Below are 19,738 nucleotides of genomic sequence, written 5' to 3' on the forward strand. Positions count from 1 at the left end.
GATTCTGTGTCTCCCTCTCTCTCTGGCCCTCCCCCGTTCATGCTCTGTCTCTCTGTCTCAAAAATAAATAAACATTAAAAAAAATTTTTTTTAATGTTTTTTAAAAGACTACTTATGAATAAACTATCAAGTCAGTTATTAAGAGGTGCAAAAATGACCAGGTTGTTCAAAAGTACCAAAGACTTCAATCTGTATACAGTTAATAACTCTGGCTGGTGCAACTCCCAATGCTACAAAGCTCCTACCACATACGCACACTCAAAAGGTGAAATTCTGTAATTTCAAGAGAGGCACTCACTGTTGGTGAAGTTGTATTGTCTGAGTTATTATTTTTACTTTTTAATTAAAAATTTGCATTAGTTAAGCTTCATACATTTTATTTGTTTTATTATACCTGCAGAATGTATTAAACAATTGCATCATGATGATTTGAGACCTACAGTGTTCCAACTAGTCTAGACTTTAAGACAAATATATTTTTCATAATTCAACTAGGAACTATCCATATCCCTAAATGCTGAAGAAAACCTCTCTTCCTCCAAAATGCCTGGACATTGACAATTATTTTTTTTTCCACCACAAGTGGGAATTATTGAGCTAAAAAATGACCCAGCTAAACAGCTGGGATTAAAACAACTTGAGAAGCACTGTTTTAAGGGTCCTACCCTGACTACAGGGCCACTAATGTAGGGGCAGGTGCTCTCCCTGCCTATCAAATCTACACCAACCAAATGTAATATAAGGACTTGGAATCAGGCCCTTTACGGAATAACTTCTCTGAACTTGGATGTGAGTGATCCCTCCAGTCTCTAGTTCTGGGAATCATCAAAAATTATCTTCAAAAGGACTAAATCCCATAACAAACCCTCTTCTCAAAAATCCCTTCCTGGTTTACCTTTAAAATGTTGCCAGGTTCATAGATATAGCTTGCAACTAAATGTCAGGCAGGAATCAGCCCAGAAAGGTACAGAAAATATGAGAGAGGGGTGCCTAGGTGACTCAGTTGGTTGAGTGTCTGACCATTTCGGCTCAGGTCATGATCCCAGGGCTGTAGAATCAAGCCCCACATCAGCTCTGTGCTGAATGTGGAGATTGCTTAAGATTCTTTCTCTCTGTCTCTTCGCCCATGTGCACACTCTCTCTCAAATGAAAAAAAGAAAAAGAAAAAAGAAAACATGAGGGAAGTGTTTGATGACTTTGTAGATTCTTAGTATCTGTTTCCAGCTGTGAAACTGATTTAAGCTCCTAAAAACCCTACCCAATAAGCCTGTAACAACCGTGGGTTATTGTGCTAAAGATGGGGTGAGAACACGTACAGCAAAGTAAAAACACCAAGAGTATAAAAATTCAGGTAATTCTTAGTCAATTTATCAACTGAGACTTAAAGCCACAATGCTAAAAACCCTCCTGTAAAGATACTTTCTTTTCTAGAAACTGAGATACAGAATGAAAACAGCCAAAATAAATAAGCACAACAGACCTACCAAAACTCAGTAATGAGTAACTACACTGTTGGGAATGCCACTAACCACCTGACCTTGTGCCAATCAATTAACTGCTCTCATCCTTCATAAAATTCATTGAAAAGGAGGCCAAATCACTAATGGTTAAATGCTTCCTCTTCTAGCTCTCAAAGTCTATGTATTAGAGTTAACTTGTTTCCCAGTAGTACATTAGATCCTCAGAGAATTATTAACTCTAACAGGTCACAAAGGTTATCACTTTAAAGCAATACGTCTAAAATTCACTAGATCCTCAAACAGTCCAGTGTCTCATTAGCGGCTAATTCAACTGTCCCTATCTCCTGAGGCTTCTGCCTAATGTAAAAACCATTATTACGATTTTATTTTAGGTGCAACCTACAAGTTTTTAAAACCATGTATTTCTAAGAACTTTATTTAGGATCATCATTCAAACTAGATGGATGATAAACACAATCTCAGGACTTAATAGAGAATCAATCCCTTCAGACCAAAACACCATTATCCCTTCAGACCTAAACCCCATTATCACATGTAGGAGTAATTTTAAGACAAACATATATATAAAGGGGCACCTGGATGGCTCAGTTGATTAACTGTCCAACTCTTGATTTTGGCTCAGGTCATGATCTCACAATTCGTGGGATCAAACCCCATGACGGGATGCACGCTGACAGCATGGAGCCTGCTTGGAATTCTCTCCCCCTCTCTCAAAAATATATAAACTTTTTTAAAAATGTACAACTCAAAATACTTTAACAAACCCTTTCCTCCACAGATCTCAACTATATAAGGGCAAGTTAGGCCAAAGCAGTTTCTCTTTTTACCTTTGAAAAAATGGTATTTATATATTTATAAATAAATATGACTTAATATATGACTTAAAAGTCATATATTCTACCTCCTATTAATTCAGGATGGACAGTACTTGGTGGAGTTCTTGAGCAAACAGTTAAGAAAGAATTCTTGAGACGTCTTTGGTGCAAAAGGTGATTTTATTAAAGCACGGGGATAGGACCCGTGGGCAGAAAAGGCTGCACTGGGATTGTGAGGAGTGACTGATTATATACCTTTTTTTTTTTTTTTACACATTTATTTTTGAAAGACCAAGAGAGACAGCACAAGTGGGGGAGGGGGCAGAGAGAGAAGGAGACACAGAATCCGAAGCAGGCTCCAGGCTCTAAGCTGTCAGCACAGAGCCAGATGCAGGGTTCGAACTCACAAACCGTGAGATCATGACCTGAACTGAAGTCAGACACTTAACCAACTGAGCCAGCCAGGCACCCCTGATTATATACTTTTAAGTTAGTGGGGGGTTAGGAATAGCATAAGTCTCTAAGGAATTGGAAAGCAAGGCTTTCAGGACCTTGAGGGGCTATAGGATAAGGTTACTTTTAGTGTTTAATAAAAGAAAAACATTAAGGAAGTAAGGCAGCCATGAGTTGCTTGAGGAAGGTCACTCTCTGCATGTTTTCAGGGGTGTATCAGTGGGCTGCAAGCTGTAAGGAGATTTAATTTAAGCTACATTTCTCTTGCCTTTGTTTCCCTCATCATTTTCCTCCCTGAACAACTGTGACCCTTTTAGATCTTTAAGGTTGCTGAAGGTAGAAGGTCTCATCTTCCATAGCTTCTTCCTGCTGAATAGAGGCATAGAGATGTACCTATCTATGGGTCAAGGTTGGTCAGTTGAAAATTTAATAGGAGTTAGGAAAGGCTAAGGTGGCTATATCTAGAGTTGATAACATATGGGAGTGTCCTTGAACAGAAAGGATCATCTGCTGGCTTGAAGTTGTGGCAGTGAAGGCGTCTTGGCACCAGGTGGAGAGACATGGGAGAAAACAACAAAACATGATTAAAATAACAAGAAGGAAAAGAGGCCCAAATAAGAGTCCTTTGATAGTTGACAAAAATCTTTCTTCAGTCCAGGAGTTTAAACAATTATTAAAGGAAAGAGAGGGATGATTTAAAGCGCCAATTTGAGTATCTGTCAGTTGGATATTCAGAAATATTTTTGTGGTATCTGGAAAGTATACACAGCATTCTGTTTTTATGAGAGTGCAAGTTCCACTTTGTGCAGCAGTTAAAAGAGCTAATGCCATTTTTTATTTTGTAGAACTGTTTAAGGCATTTGAGTTATTTTAGTGTTTAATAATGTTATTTTGAGCCATTTAAGGCTTTGATTGTGTAATAGGTGGTATGAACCAACATACAGACTCTGTTTTGTTTAGTAAACAATTGGAGGCACTCTAAGAGAAACAAGAAAAAAAATACAGGTTAATGGTTAGAGCAAAATTATAAAACCGAGTGTCTGAGTCTCGAGGGCTGCCAGGGAAAAGATTTTTAGATGTCAGGCCTGAAGCATCCGCAGATGGAGTGAGAATAGGCGGTGGGAATCAGATGGGTTTTGCTGGTTTGTAACTCAAATGTTTGTGGTGATCCCTCTGAATGGCCCATAGAGCAACAGGCAAAAAGATTGTCTATACTTGAGTTTTGTGACAATTCCTTTGAAGTTTACCTCAAGTTGTCTAGTCCAGGAAAACAACAAACATTTAAAGACAATCAGAACTCGAATTTAACATCCATAAAGTTTACCTTGTCTTAAGGAGCATTGCCATGAAACATAATTTTTTCTAACAACCTTCATTCCTAGAGATAGCCAAATCAAGACTAATTCATTTGTAGAACAAGTCCAGTTTTAACAAACTAGGCCTAATTATTTACATAAGCTCAGCAAGAACACAGATTGGTCATACAGATCTTCCAAATTTTGCTTTGCTGGAACTTTTTATAAGGAATCTCTCTCTAGATTGAACTTTCAGTCGCCTCTCTAGGCCAGAAGCCATGCCAAGTACTTGCCATCAGACATGCCTGCATTTGGGCAAATTCCTTCTAAGAGGTCCCAAAGTATCCTGAGGTAGCTGCACCTGCCAGGAAGTGACATCTTTACTCACCTAACAAGGCTGCTGGGAACTCTGTAAGCAAGGTATCAGGCCAACATTTCCAAGGGGCTTTACTGGCTTCGTGCTTCATAAAGTCAACCTTAGTTCCTTAAAACTGTTTGGTCATATCTGAGTGTATGTATGTTGCTCTCAAATATAACATTCCAGTCAAAGACTTGGTAAAATAACCAGTATTTCCAATGGTGACCTGTTACAAGGAGAAGAGATTCTTATTGAACTTATGCAAACAACTGTAATTGCCATGAAAGAAAGAATACTTAGAGTTTTTGGATTTCAGAGGGTTGAGGTAGGGAGAAAAGTTAAATGTTTTAGTTTGTTTACAAATGAATACTTTATCAGTTTTCTGTATGTCATAGATATCTTAAGAGAAAGTTTACTTAATCTGGAAGGGCAAACATTAGAGAACCAACAATATTTCCAACAAGAGTCACAAAACTATAATCTCCCTCCATTTATTTAGTCCCATGTTACCAATTCTTGCTCAATTTGAATGCAACTTTTTAGTTCTGTAAATTTTTACCCATTTGTTTTATGATCTTAAAGATGTCAAATACATGTATTTGTCCTAAAATTCCTTTTTATAAACATCCTTGAAGATGAAACACGTTTTGTAAGAGCATCAGAACAATAACTATAAATGACAAAAGACTCAAAAATGGACATGGTTAACAATCTGATAGGAGAGTTCAGTATGATGCAACTGACAAGGAAACTCCGTTATTTCTGTGACACATAACACTTCCACAACTGGAATATCAAGTGATGACCCTATGCCAAAACATATTAAAACTTTGGGAATTTTATGGATATATTTGAGCAGTTATAGCATTTACCAAGCAATACAACCAAAGGCTTACCATCATGTTTGACAGGGCTTTCCAAGTAACGTACCAAATAAAAGCATCCAATTGGTCAAAAAGATTTCATTTACAATTTAAAATCCTGGAAAGTTTGTTAAAACCTTAGAAAGTTATAAAGCACATCCTAAATAGGATTACAGATCATCACAAATCTTATTTATTTAACCACGGTGGCAATAAGAGATTCTAAAGGCAAATACGTAGGGTTATACAGTTGCTAGCAAAACCTAGCTCCTTTAACATTGAAGTTTTAAGTAATCAAAGACCTGATAAAGACAAAACAGAAGCTTTGGTTCTCCCAGCAGACAAAAGAGAAAAGACCTTTGTTTACAAATTTATTTTTATCAAGAGCAGATCAACAATCCAAGAAAACTTTGTCTTTTAAACAGAGAGAAAGCAGAATTTTAATCTTATACCAGTGTATTTTTAAAATCCATTCATTTCAACCTTAGTCTGTCCTAACCACACATAAAATTCCTTTCCAAAGATTTCCCTTCATGAACCTTCTACGACTCTCCTTTGCATTCAGATTTTGTCCCAAGCCCTTTCTCTACAAACAACCAGTCTCATTTAGGACAAAATTATTTTATTTCACCTTCAACAAAAATGTATTTTCATTCCTTACATTTTTCTTACATATCTCCTACTTTTCTACATACAGAGTTGCCTTTTCCTATTTCCATCAGTCTTAGTTACATCTAGCAGAATTTTAAGTCTTAGCAACTTTAGTCTCCAGTGGAAACTAAGTGGTAACTAATTGGGAACTGTGACACCAGAATTTTTTAGATGGCAAATTTATGAATCAACTAAGCACAAAGCAGCTTTTCCAACAGACCCAAATATCCTTAGTGTCTCTGCAATAAGTCAAAAACATAAACCTATGTTTAATAATGCTTAAGCATTTTATCATATTTGTTAAAGACCTGGATGTTCAATGAATTCAATCCAGTTTATCATCCAAACAAAAGTTTCAGGTTACCAAAGACCTTGAAAGCTAACTTAACAATTTTCCATGAAAACCCTGAGACAGATAAAATTAACCATCATTTTTAGCCATCTTTTTGCTGACAAATTGCAACAGAGATATTCAAGAGCTTATCTGACCTTCAGTAAACCTGGGTAGAAAAAGTCTTGTATTTAGTGCTGATAATTCTAAAGACATGTGCATCTTAATTAAACCAACAAGTTTAAATTAGTTCAAATACCAAATATGTTCCACTTGGGTCCCCTCATGAAGTCCATCACTTTGTTCACCATTGTCAATTTTTACCTGGGGTCCCAGTGAAGAAATCTGAAGTGGGCAGTGTTAAGTCCAAGGGAGTGCTCTTCACTCCTTGATAGCGAGGAAAGGAGGAGGGGCTAATGGTGCCAGAAGCATGGAAGATGCAGGTTGCACCCAAAGTTGTGCAGAAACAGGAAAAGGGGGAGTGGAATGCAGAAGAGGTGAGATGCCTCCAGGAATGCTGGAGGTGGATAAAAGCCAGTGGAGAGAGAAAGAGGTCTCCCAATCCTAAAGCCATCAGCTTGGACAAATGAGCATATGCAGATTATTTTTTTTTTCCCCACCAACAAGTGGAAATGGGCAGTCCATGTCAGGCCAGAGACAGGGAACTTTCCCAAAACAACAGCAGCTGCTTGGGAATATTCCTTAAAAGTCTCCTTCCTGAGGTAGACTAACAAGAGACCATTGGTTCCAATTATCATAGTCATTAACTCAAGAAATGAATAGTAAGAGCCCCCACATACAGCTAGAGTAACCTGAGTCTATGATGAAGGAGGAACAGTGAAAGAGAGAGTGTCAGTGTCCCCTTCATTAGGGATGGCCTGTGTTTCCTCCAGCAACCTGGGTTCATTCAGAGGAGACCTGTTTAGACAATCATCCAATTATCAGAAGGAAGTTTATCGGCCTGGTTAGTGGCCAAACACATTTGGGCAAACACATTCTGCAAGTGGCCCTCAGGTCCGGATCCTGATTTAGGGCCATGAAAGTCTGGACATAGGATACCTCAGTCCATTTTGCCCTGTTTCTTGCAGAAGAGATCTAACCGATAGATTGCATTAAGGCTAGTCAGTGTTACAGAAGATCAGTCCTTTCCTAAATTTTGCAATTTGAATTGATTCTAGTGGGTTAAAAGGCATCCCAAGGGACAGTCCCTGGGGACTGAAGATCCCAGGTTTCTAGAAAAGTAGAAAAGGTCCATTACCAAAAATCCCCGCCCTCAACTTCCAGGGGGTATACCACGAAGGATACATCAGAGGTTCTTGGCATCAAAGCGACCAGAGGCGTCCCTCAAACAAAACTGTTATGATCACCAACCAGCCACTAAGGGGCCCTAGGAAAGGGATGCTAGCGTCCCTTAGCTTCCCCATTGCATCCTATACTACAAATGGGTGCCTGGTGTATGGACCAAAATACTGTGCCCATGCCATGCCTTGAAAGCCGTGCTGTAAAAGGCTGTGCCTTAGTTTACCTTGTCTTGAGGAGCATGCCATGAAGGTCATGCCTTAGTTTCCTTGAAGGCTGTGCCATTTTTAACCAACGGAAAACACTAGAGAAGTTTCACCATTCTGTAGTTAGTAGAGGACATTAACAGAAAATAGTAAAGACAGAAATCCATCATGATGTAAGTGACATTCCAACACATATAGTCTTTACAGACAACTTCCCTAGGAAACAGTTCCCGGTTGGGTTTCAGCCGGCTCCCAGTAGAAGTTTCTCGGCCAGAAGCAGCTAGACCAGGGATGTGGAGGGGATCACATTAGACCAATAAGGAGGAAACCTCACACAGGAGTCTTTAAGATCAGCAGTCGTGCTAGTCACTTAGGTGGCTGTCTCATGCCCAGCACAGATAACTTTGTAAGGACAGAAATAAAGAGAGGGCATCAAGTATCTGGGTCTTATTACCATCCCGGCCAGAGTACCAACTTCCAGCCAAAAGGCAGAATTTCTCCTCCACAGGCTAGAGGATTACAGCCTGAGCAATCAACATGAAAGTGTTCCAATAAGACCATACTCCTTGAAAAGCCCCTGAAATAGGAGTAAAGGAAGAAAAGAGAAAGTATTCACCAACTTTGCAACAAGGCTCAGAGTCCAGAAGGGAAGACTCAATGCCCCACCCTGGGCGCCAGATGATGAAATTTGAAGTTCACGAGCAAATGGCTAAGAAAGAATTCTTGAGATGTGTTTGGTGTAAAAAGGTGATTTTATGAAAGCACAGGGACAGGACCCGTGGGCAGAAAGATATGCACTGGGGTTGTGAGGAGTAACTGATTATATACTTTTAAGTTAGTGGGGTTTAGGGATAGCATAAGTCTCTAAGGAATTTGAAAGCAAGGCTTTCAGGATCTTGAGAGGCTAATTACTATTAAGACAAGGTTACTTTTAGTGTTTAATAAAAGAAAAACATAAATAAAGTAAGGCAGCCATGAGTTGTTTGAGGAAGATCATGCTCTGCATGTTTCAGGTGTTTATCAGTGGACTGCAAGCTGTAAGGGGATTTAATTTAAGCTACATTTCTCTGCCTTTGTTTCCCTCATCAGGAGCTATTATAGGAAGTACCAAACATGTATTCCAAAATCTTTGGTAAAATCATTCAACATATGTATTATGCTGGCGATAGTTTATTTTTCCCCAAGAATCCAGCTAAGAATTGGTATATTTTGGGGGTATCTGGCTGGCTCAGTTGGTACAGCATCCAACCCTTGATCTCGAAGCTATGAGTTTGAGCCCCACATTGGGTGAAGAGATTACTTAAAAATAAAATCTTAAAAAAAAAAAAAGGGACTGGTCCATTTTTTTTTTAATTAGGCATATATATAATGAGTTTCACAATTTTTATCACTCAAATATGAAAAATATTTGCTTGTAAAAGGTGAGCAGTACACACAGAAACAAATTTGAGTTGAATTTTAGCAGTATGCTTTTGCCTATACATTATAGAATGGTTTATTAAACTGAATCCATAAACCTGTAAGGGTATTTGAATGAGTTCTGAGAGTCTTATTAGAATTATATGAAAAACTAAGTATGCATGTATAGTATAGTAATCCCCCCTTACCTGCAGGGGATACATCCAAGACCCCCAGTGGATGCCTGAAACTACAGATGGCACCAAACCCTACACATACTGTTTTTTCCTATATATACATATATTCCTATGATAAATTTCATTTATAAATTCAACACATAAGAGACTGACAATAATGATAAAATAGAACGATTATAACAATATACTGTAACAAAAGTTATGTGAACGTGGTCTCTCTCAAAATATTTTATCATACTTCTAATGATGTGAGATGATAAAATGCCTATCATTTGCAGTGAGGTAAATGGTGTAGGCACCGTGACTTAGTATTAGGCTGCTACTGACTTTCTGATATGTCAGAAGGAGGATCATCTGCTTCCAGACCGAGGTTGGCCATGGGTAACTGAAACCATGTAAAGCGAAACTATGGACAAGGGGGGATTACTGTTTATTTTTCTGAGGCTAAAGCACAAAGATTTGAGGAGATGCTCAAAGAGGTTCATGACCTTTGGCTAAAAATCTCTGCATTATGGAACATATTTTAAGATTTTATTCTCAGTTAATACTTCAAAGTATTTAAGTCAATACTCCAAAATAATAATATATAATGGTAAAAATTCCTTAAATGCAAGGATTTCTCATATGACTGTCATGCCAACATTTCTGGCAAAAATTCCATAAAAGACAAGAATGATATAAACTAGATATTTCAAAGTAATCTAAAAACTGTCAAACGATTAACATTTAAACACACACATACAAGCCACAATTTACAATCTCAAAGTGATTTATATTTGAAAGCTGATGCCACACACACACAAACATTCTAGATAAAATGGATCCATTAACACATGAGGTACTAAGATACTCAGAAGGCTTTTTAATGGAACATGTCAAATAATTCACCAGACAGACAGTGATACAGTCATAAAGAAGTGTGTCCATGTTTGTAATACAGAAATTGGCTTTTTTCAAATATTGATTTAAGATCTAAGTATGTCAATAACATGCCGTAGGGTTCTAAAAGATATAAAGAGATACAGATTTAGGGGTGCCTGGGTGGTTCAGTCAATTAAGCAACCAACTCTTGATTTCAGCTTAGGTCATGATCTCAGTCGTGAGATCGAGCCCCACATTGGGCTCTGCACTGAGAGTGAAAGGCCTGCTTGGGATTCTCTCTCTCTCCCTCTCTCTGCCCCTCCCCCTCACACGTGCACACACATGCACTCTCATTCTCTCTCAAAATAAATAAACATTTTTTTAAAAGATGGGACTTTTTCTATGAAGCTAAAGTTAGATTTTTCTAACTACATGCTTTCTCCAGGTGATCACCCTCATCTCACCCCCTAACATTCTTTCTCCTTGTCTAAATCCTACTTTCATTCAGAAATAATGTAATCTCTCATTTAGAATCTCTATCACCAATTTTGGTATATGATATCATGTTGCCACATTCTGTTTTATATACATATACTCAGTCATTACTCCTGAATTACAGATTATTTTACATGATTTCCCCTGCTTAGCACAGTATAATATACAAGTCTCAAAATATGAACAATTTATACGAACAATTTCCACTTCACTTAGATTAGCATGTCTATTTTTACACTCATCATGCTGTTTAGTAATAACTGGTAAAAATGTGTAGGGATTTGCTTTGGTTTATAATTTTTAAAATTGGTGATGTGCATTTTATGTTGGCAACTTTCCGTAATACAAAGTTTAAAGGAGATTCCTTCTTCTACTAGAACACCTGTCAAAGACAGGTCCAATAGTTTTCATCTTTGTACATCTGCCCAGTGGAGAGTAGATAAATTTACATCAAAACACATTTCATTATTTACACAGAACTTTCAATGAAACGTTAACAGCTTTTGTGTGATACTTTATTTAAATAATTCTTTCATTAAACTCAGACAAAACATATATTCACTTTTAACTATTTACTAAGTATCTACTACTTTCTCAAATATCCTGTCTTAGTAAATGTAGGATATCAAAAATAACACATCCTCTCTAATACATTGAGAAGCTAATAGTACTCTCAAGGATCCATGGGAAAAAAGGGCAAGGAGAGAATGCAAAGGAATGAAGTGAAAGAAAAAAGAGTAAAAAGCTACTATAGTTTTTAAAAAGAGATCTAAGGCACCCACATTTTTAATTAAAAAGAGGGCATACAGTTTGTTCAGGCTGGACAAGTCTAAAGGTTCCCTTCCCCACTCCATTTTACAGATGAGGAAACTAAAGCTCAGAGAGGGGAAATGACTTGCCTCAAGTTACACATCAAGTTGCTAGCAAAACCAAAATTAAAACTCAGATCTGCTGATTCACAGTACAATTTGAATTTTCCACATCAAAGAACTTTCTTCTATAATATTCATTAGCTAAAAAGAATGACTATTTTATTATTAATATATACTTCAGTTCTATACATTACATCATACTAAAAAGAAAAAAGGTTATAAGCTAAGTAGAGGAAGGAAATGAGAAGAAAATGCACACAGCAAACTGCTAAGGCAATGTACATGCAGACTACATGCATATACCACTCTTCCTTAATTCTGAGACACACATTTGACTTTAAGACACAGTAGCCATTGGGAGTCCCTCTCTACTTATTAGATGGAGTGCTGTCCAATTCATGAATCATTTTTCTGTTTTTTTGTTTTGTTTTGTTTTTAAATGCTTATTAATCTTTGACAGAGAGAGAGAGAGAGAGAGAGAGAGAGAGAGAGGGAGAGAGAGAAGGAGGGGCAGAGAGAGAAGACAGAGAATCCCAAACAGGCTCCATGCTGTCAGTGCAGAGCCCTATGTGGGGCTCAAACTAACAAACCATGAGATCATGACCTGAGCCAAAATCAAGTGTCAGATGCTTAACCAACTGAGCCACCCAGGCGTCCCATGAACCATTTAACAGAGACAATTAGATGGTCAAATTAAAAAAAAAAGATAGTATCCACTGCATAAACATTTTATTTTTTAATTTTTTTAACGTTTATTTGTTTTTGAGACAGAGAGAGACAGAGCACAAGTGGCGGAGAGGCAGAGAGAGAGGGAGCCACAGAATCCGGAGCAGGATCCAGGCTCTGAGCACACAGCCTGACATGGATATCAAAAATATCAAACTCACAAACTGTTGAGATCATGACCTGAGCCAAAGTTGGACACTGAACCGACTGAGCCACCCAGGCGCCCCATATAAACATTTTAAAATAAACTCTGTAAATTACACCTTCATTTCAAAAAACTACTAAAATATGAAAACATATACCTCTAAAGGTAATATAATGCACCCTTAAAAGACACACAATAATCACCATCATTTAAGAGCCAGTGTCACAGGACAAACACACAGAGCAACAGTCCCATCTTCTAACGTAACAGTTACTGAAGACCTAAGGCTATGTGGCATTTTTTTCAATTGTAGTTATTAATATAAATAAGTATTTCTTGCCCTTGATCTTACATGCATGAGATTTGGAGTTTCACAAAGCAAGGTTTGAATCTCAGCTCTCCTCCTAGCTCTCCAACCTTTGGAAAGTTACTTACTAACTTCTCTGAGCCTCATTCTATCATCTGTAATAGGCTATCCACTTTGGAGAACTGTATGAGAGCTAAAGGTAATAATTTATGTAAAGGAACAGTACAATACCCAGATGAAATATTACATTTCCTCCCACGATCCCTATGGGCCAAATTAAACTAAAAACTAGACCCTGTTCTTCTTGACTTATAAGATTCTTCCATCTCCATTGCAGAGATCAGAATAAACCTGTAGTAATCCTGGGGCAAATCCTACTAGTTTGCTTTTGAATAATTATTTGATAAGAAAAGCTTATTTTATTGTCTTGAAATTCATCTCTTTTCTTCTTTAAATTGGGAACAGAAAACAATGACAAATTTTAAGTTAAACTGGTTACATGTAAATTCAGCACTTTCATATTGTCTTACTGAACTGAAACTCTAAGCCCATTACAACGCCACTAGAAGAGAGGAACTACAGAACCAATGTGTGCGAAGAAGAAAGGGTGTAAAGTCCAAAAGACACAGTTGAAATGACTCACTCAAGTGAGTGGTTTGCTTTGTTTAACCTTAAATTCATGTATTAAACCTTAAAAGAACAACATTCAGAGTTCAGAAGAGCCAAGACCGTATCTCCAAGCCTCAAGGTGATTTAGTAACCTGATCCCTCAGATTAAACAAATGCCATCTTTCAGTACGTACAGTTTCAGGATGTGTCTAGTCACTTCCAAGACAGGAAAGTATCTACCAAAGTATCTCACATGCAGCAGTATACACTGAAATAAGGCCATCTTTTCCTCTGTCCGAAACATAGTTCAGACTAGCTCACCCACATATTTCCTATTAGCTCATTTCAGTAGAATGACTTTTCCCCCATATATTAAGTAATGCCCATGTACTTAAACTGGGAAAATACAAAGAATATGAACATTTTTAAGCCACCCATGATCTTACCAGCCAAAGATTAAAATATTAGAAAGGAACATACCAACATCTTTCCTATGAATCTGTACACCATATTTTAAGTTTGTACAGAGCCACTGAATATGAGTAACTTGCCACTAAATATGAGTAACTACCAGCTTATACCTTAGTATCTTCATTCTGGTTTTTGAGACTAAATTCACATAACTTTTTTCCTGACTTAACTCAATGGTTCGTCAGAGTCTCTCAGCTACACATGTTGTTGACTACTTTCTCTATTCCTATCCTAAGTTTTCCAAAACAGTATATTCTTCAATATCTACAAAAGTCTCTCCAACTCCTCTTCGTCTCTCCCTTCACTGTCTCTCTTCTATTAATTCCTGACAATTTATTTTAAAATGGCTCAGGCCAGGGGTGCCTGGGTGGCTCAGTCGGTTAAGCAGCTGACTTCAGCACAGGTCATGATCTTGCCGTCAGTGAGTTCGAGCCCTGCATCAGGCCCTATGCTTACAGCTTGGAGCCTAGAGCCTGCTTCAAATTCTGTGTCTCCCTCTCTCTGCCCCTTCCCCATTCACACTCTGTCTCTCTCTTTCAAAACTGAATAAATGTTAAAAAAAAAAAAAATTGTTTTTAATAAAATAAAATGGCCCAGGCCTGACCTTTAGATTTGCTTGTCAACTGTGAACCTCCAACAGTTACCACAGTGCCTGGCATGAAACATATGCTCAGTTAAAATTTAATGACTGACTTTGTCAACACTGACCTGCCACTTATTAGCTGTGTGGCATCAGGCAAATTAAATCTTTCTGAATCTCAGTTCCCTCATCTAAAAAACAGGGATAATCAAAGGAAGATGATACTCGGAAAGCTCAAAACAGCGTCTGGCACAAAGTAGCACCCACTAAATTTTGCTATTATTATCAACATAATCTAGTATAGGACTCAAAAATGTTCCTGATTATTTTTTGGTTGAACACCAAATCTACCTCTCAATAACCCAACTTATTTTCAACATATTCTCTTACCACAAAAATCAAAAAATATTTTCATGCTCTTTCCCTTACTACCCGTCTCCAATCCATCATCAACTATTGGTTATTGGTTTTCTTTTTCTTTTTTTTTTTTTTTTTTTTTTAGTTTTTTTGGAGAGAGTGAGCGAGCAGGGGAGGGGGACAGAGGGAGGGAGGGGGGAGGGAAGGAGTGAGTGAGAGAGTCAGAGAGTGAGAGAGAGAGAGAGAGAGAGAGAGAGAGAGAGAGAGAATCCCAAGCAGGCTCCACACTCAGCATGGAGCCTCTTGCGGGGCTAGATCCCACTGCCCTGGGATCATGACCTGAGCCGAAATCGAGAGTCAAGAGCTTAACGGACTCAGCCACCCAGGCACCCCCGTCGTCAACTATTCTAATTCTTCTCTCCTAACCACCATACAGAACCATTATTTATAAAACTAAGCTACAACCACAGACTTAATTGATCTCCACACTTAAATCTTCATTCAAATGTTCCATCCTCCTTAAAATCCATTTCTTATGTGTCATTCTCATCCACAGTTGCTTACAGCTTGTCCAAACTACTTGAATGTCATCCTCAAGTCTTCCAATAACCCATATCCAAACTCTTCAAAAGGTGTCTCAAAACTCACCCCTTCCTGGAAACCTTCCCTGATTAACTCCATACCACTCAGATTACTTCTTTGCCCCGAGTCACCTCGGCACCTCAGCACTTAGGTATTCTGTCATCCTAAGGGTAAAATGTGATCAGTGAATAGCAATACCAAGAAATTTCTTCCCCAAAATTATTTCTACTTCCTAAAGAACGGTCCATTAGCTATGATGCTTTGTTGAGCTGGCTAAGAAGGAACTATCGTATACAACATATGCCCTCTTTGGTTTCCGTCCTCGGGACTTCTTGTCTGTCAAGAAGTGCTAAACTGTTCACAAACCTCTGTCCTATCCTCAAGCAGAAACTACATCTCGGTGCTTATCACCTCCTCGAGGCCGTTTAAATTTTCTGGACATGTGGCAGTGGGCCGCTTTCTTTTCTTCTACCTCTTCTCTGCCCCCAACCTCTGCCCACAACCCACAAATAAAAATTCCCAAAGGCATCAAACAGAAAGGCGGCAGTAGTGACACACACATACCATGTGTTTCTTTCCTCTAAGTGAAAAAAAAACGTTGAACCTACTTAGGTACAAAACTCTTCCCAAGGCTAAAAACCTCCCAACAAGCATGATACGTAATCAAATTCTACTGCGTGGAACTGGTTGATCCTACAGTAACAGAATTGTACTTATGTGTTAATTGTCACTGTGTTACTGTAAGAGATCTTGCATCATTTTTATGCTGTATTACATGTGCCCAACAAGATAGTTAAATTCCCCTACAGGGCAGATTTTCTGAAAGTATCTTCATGCTTTACCCAACATGGTCTAATTTTTTTTAAACATGAAATTAAACGATTCCGCACTGCCATCCAATCGAAAGCAAACAATATTTGTGCCTTTACTTTTGAGAGGGTGAGTGTGTGTGCTGCTGTGGCAAAACAATCAAATGAACTGTCCCGGGATGGTGGGGGCGGGTGGGGGTGGGGGGCACAATCAGCGTCAGTAGTGAGAGTTAAAACTGAGTGCTTGGTCCACGATGAGTAGTGAATGAACCTATAAACCTGGCTTGACTAACTCCTACCTGAGACACTCTCCAGTCTCTCCCAAAAAGCTGTTATTCTTGCTCACTTAGTCATAAAAGATCCACACCTTTTAGCTATCATACATAAGCCTACCTCATCTGCTCCTTGTATACTTTCTCCTAACTGGCCACCTAACGCCTTCTAGTCAAACAGCCTCCATCCACACCTCACCTAAAGCCTTTTTCTCAGGGACCTTCCGGTTGGAGTAGGTGTCTCTTACTCCAAACCCACGTGTCCCGGTCTGTCCAGAGATCTTAACCTTCCAAAAAGCAAAAACCGAAACAAACAAACCCTACCTCCCTTCACTCCCAGCTGATTTCCCCCCATCCTCTATCAATGCCTACTTCCAAAAGGCCAGTCACTTTCCCCGGTTCCGCACCTTCTCCCCGGGCACCCTTTTCTGAGCATCACCCTTTCCCCATCACTTTCTTCCCCGTCGGACCAGAAAATCCTTCAATCACAGACCTCTTTTGCCCCCCTGGAGCACAAGAGCCCGCTCCTCCGTTAACTACCCGCCCCCCCACCTTCGCCACTTCTATGCGGCCTCCCCACACCAGACTGAGCCCCCAAGGCTCGGCGGCTGCAAACCAGGCCCCTCCCTGCGTCCCCGCTCGCCAGCCCCGCAGTCTGGAAGGCGGCGGCCCCGTCCCAGCCGCGCTCAGACCCTCCGGGCAGAGACAGGCGGGCGCCCCCGGCTGCGGGCGGCCCAGGGTGGGGGCGGGGGCGGGGCGGGGCGGCGGGTGTCGCCTCCGGCGGCCTGCCGCCCCGGCTCCCGCAGCCGCGGCCCGGGCCGGGCGAGGAGGGGCCCGCAGCTCGCCTCTCCCGCCCGGCGTCGCTGCCTCTCACCTAGACTCAGAGGCTCGGGCCTCGCTTTCCCACTGGCCGTCCAGCGATGTCTCCGCCGCCGTCGCGCTCTCCTCACTCGCTCCTCCACCACCCCCGACCGGCTGCTGAAGAGCGGACGGGTAGTGGCACGCCCATTGGCTGCGGCCCGCACTCGCGTCAGCCTCCCCGACCCGGACCTCGCGATGTGACTGGCTGGCGCGGAGCCTCTTTTCCACGTCTTGTCCGGATTGGCCTGTCTTGTCTCTCGCGCCCCCTTACCGGGAGGATACCTCGACCCCTCCCTCCCCGCCTCGGCCTCCCACCCCCTCAACCCCGTTTCCATCTGGGCGGGCTGGGGGGCGGGAGCGGGCGCGGGTGGGACGCGAACGGCCAATGGGAGCACCGAAAGAGGGCCGGGAGGCGGGCTCTGCGGCCGGCCGGCCCAAGCAGGAAAGTTCAACCAATGGGCGCGCGCCCCACATCCCGGGCTCAGGAGCGCCTCTCTGGCCGCTAGCGTTCCGGCGGGTCGCGCCCAGGGCCACACCCGGCTGGCGGTGGCGCGGGAGAGGTACCCGCTGGAAGGGTGGGAGAATGCGGCGAGGCCCGTGCGGGGAGCGCGGGCGGCCATTGTGGCGTGCTCCCGCACCGCCTACGCGGGGTCTGTGAGCCGGGAGCTGTCGCTCGGTGGTGGACTCCCGGAACCTCGGCGCGATGCTTTGTAGGGAGCGAGCAGAGCGTGCGCCTCGTCCAGCCCCGTGGACCAAATCAGGCCGCAGTGCAAAACTTCCCGCTGGTGAGAGAAGTTGAGTAACGGTTACCTCAGGGGGATGGGAGGGGCACAAGGGAACCTACGGGGAGCTGGAAACGTTCTGTCTCTCGATCTGGGTGGTATCCGTATGTAAAAATGTACCCAGCCGTACAGTTCAGGTTAGTGCACTCACGACACTTTAATATAGAATATTGTATAATCCCTCTTTTATAAAAAAAATAAATAAATAAAAGGATTGTGAGAATAACTGTAATAACATTCCCATGACAGTGAGACTCCCGCGGTATCAACAGTCTCACTAGGATTTAGTCAGCCATCGTTCAAAAACTGCAAATCAGAGGAGGAAAAAGAAAAGGATTGTTGAGAATTTTAAATGAGTGAAAGCTCTGGGCACAGAGACTTAGCGCGCACGGGTTGATACTTCAGGATGCGCGAAGATGGTTCCGAGTGATTTTTCTTTGAGGGTGTAGGGCTTGTTTCAGTGCCTGGCCCCGTTAGTGGCCCCAAAGCACCCATTCTGCCTCACTTAGTTGGAAACTGCAATAATTTACCGAGCTGCCTACTTTGTGGCCGACCAGAGCTCCGAACCCAGGAAATTTTCATTGAAATACCATGGCTTCTGCCCTGGAGGAGCTCACCGACCAGCCCAGCGCGCCAGGTACAATCATTCCTGCAGGAGGGCCCAGGACCACAAAGCCAACAAGCCGCTTGCCCTCAGGGATGAAGCATTCCCATAGGTGACGCCAGATGGTGTGTGCCTAGAACCCAGTCCAGAAGCAGAATTGTGAAATCGCCGGGCCAACGTGAAACACTTGTTACAAATGGGTCAATAACCACCTTTCCAGAACAAACATAAGACCTGTGGGCCAAATTCTAGCTTGTGAAAGAGCACGCGCCGGCAGCAAAACAGATTACATGATTCATATTTACTACTTGAGTCATTAAGCGGTTCAATTCAGATAAATGCCTTGGTTTAAAGTACTTGTCCCCGAAGTAGGCGTGTAAAGTCAGGTAAGACAGTATTTTTCCATAGAGCATAGGGTATTAGAGGAAGACCTCAAATGGATCATTCCTATATAATTCAGGGTGAAGGAATATATATAAAGAGGATCGAGCCCAGCCTAGGGAATTGAGGGGCATATTCTCGGAAGAAGAACTAAGTTCACCACTGCTGAGATTTATCGGCATGTGCAATTCAGACACTATTTCTGGAGAATACTTTCATTGCAGATTTTTTAGTTTCTGTGCAAACATCTTGATTTTTTTCAATAGATAGATAGATACAAACTACTACTTAGTTCTGAGGAAAACACATGAAGAAATTAAGTAATTGCTGAATGAGTACATTCTGAAATTCAAAAATAACTTTAGGTTTGAGAGCATAAAGGCATCTCATTTGATTAAAGTCATTGTGTATGTAACATGCACCTCCAGCAGAGACACTCCCCACCACCGGCCCCCCGAGATGGGCTTTCTGAAGGAGGACTTAAAATTAAAACAATGGCTCACTCTCCAACATGGTACAAACTCACGGGGAGGGCGTGTTGTTGGATTGGCCAGTGTCCCTCAGTGCACCATCATTCTTAAATGGATCCAAAGAATTCATATATCTACAAAGAGTGAGTAATAGTCTCCACAAAAGGTGATGAAGGATTTTGCCCAGAGTCTAACCTATAAAATGTA

At 41.0% G+C, this 19,738-nt stretch overlaps 1 protein-coding gene and 1 long non-coding RNA gene across 6 annotated transcripts in view; one reads left to right on the plus strand and one right to left on the minus strand.

Moving 5' to 3' along the window:
- FAR1 (fatty acyl-CoA reductase 1) overlaps nucleotides 1–17,578 on the minus strand; it is a 77,861-nt gene extending 60,283 nt beyond the window's left edge. For 2 of the 4 annotated variants that reach the window (XM_027073081.2, XM_027073079.2), the window contains exon 1: nucleotides 17,308–17,578. The gene's annotated coding sequence lies outside the window, so the exon portion shown is untranslated. Of the gene's footprint in view, nucleotides 1–4,432; nucleotides 4,629–15,418; nucleotides 15,517–17,307 lie in introns of all 4 variants that reach the window. The other 2 variants (XM_053203476.1, XM_027073080.2) reach the window with 2 other exon arrangements.
- Nucleotides 17,579–17,611: 33 nt separating this feature from the next.
- The window catches only part of LOC128311823 (uncharacterized), a 95,738-nt gene continuing 93,611 nt past the window's right edge, over nucleotides 17,612–19,738 (plus strand). Inside the window, exon 1 of one of the 2 annotated variants that reach the window (XR_008290456.1) lies at nucleotides 17,612–18,079. This is a non-coding gene — a long non-coding RNA (uncharacterized LOC128311823). The remainder of the gene's footprint in view (nucleotides 18,080–19,738) is intronic. The other variant, XR_008290455.1, reaches the window with a different exon arrangement.

This window comes from Acinonyx jubatus, chromosome D1, assembly GCF_027475565.1.
Source record: "Acinonyx jubatus isolate Ajub_Pintada_27869175 chromosome D1, VMU_Ajub_asm_v1.0, whole genome shotgun sequence".
Classification (NCBI taxonomy): Eukaryota; Metazoa; Chordata; class Mammalia; order Carnivora; family Felidae; genus Acinonyx; species Acinonyx jubatus.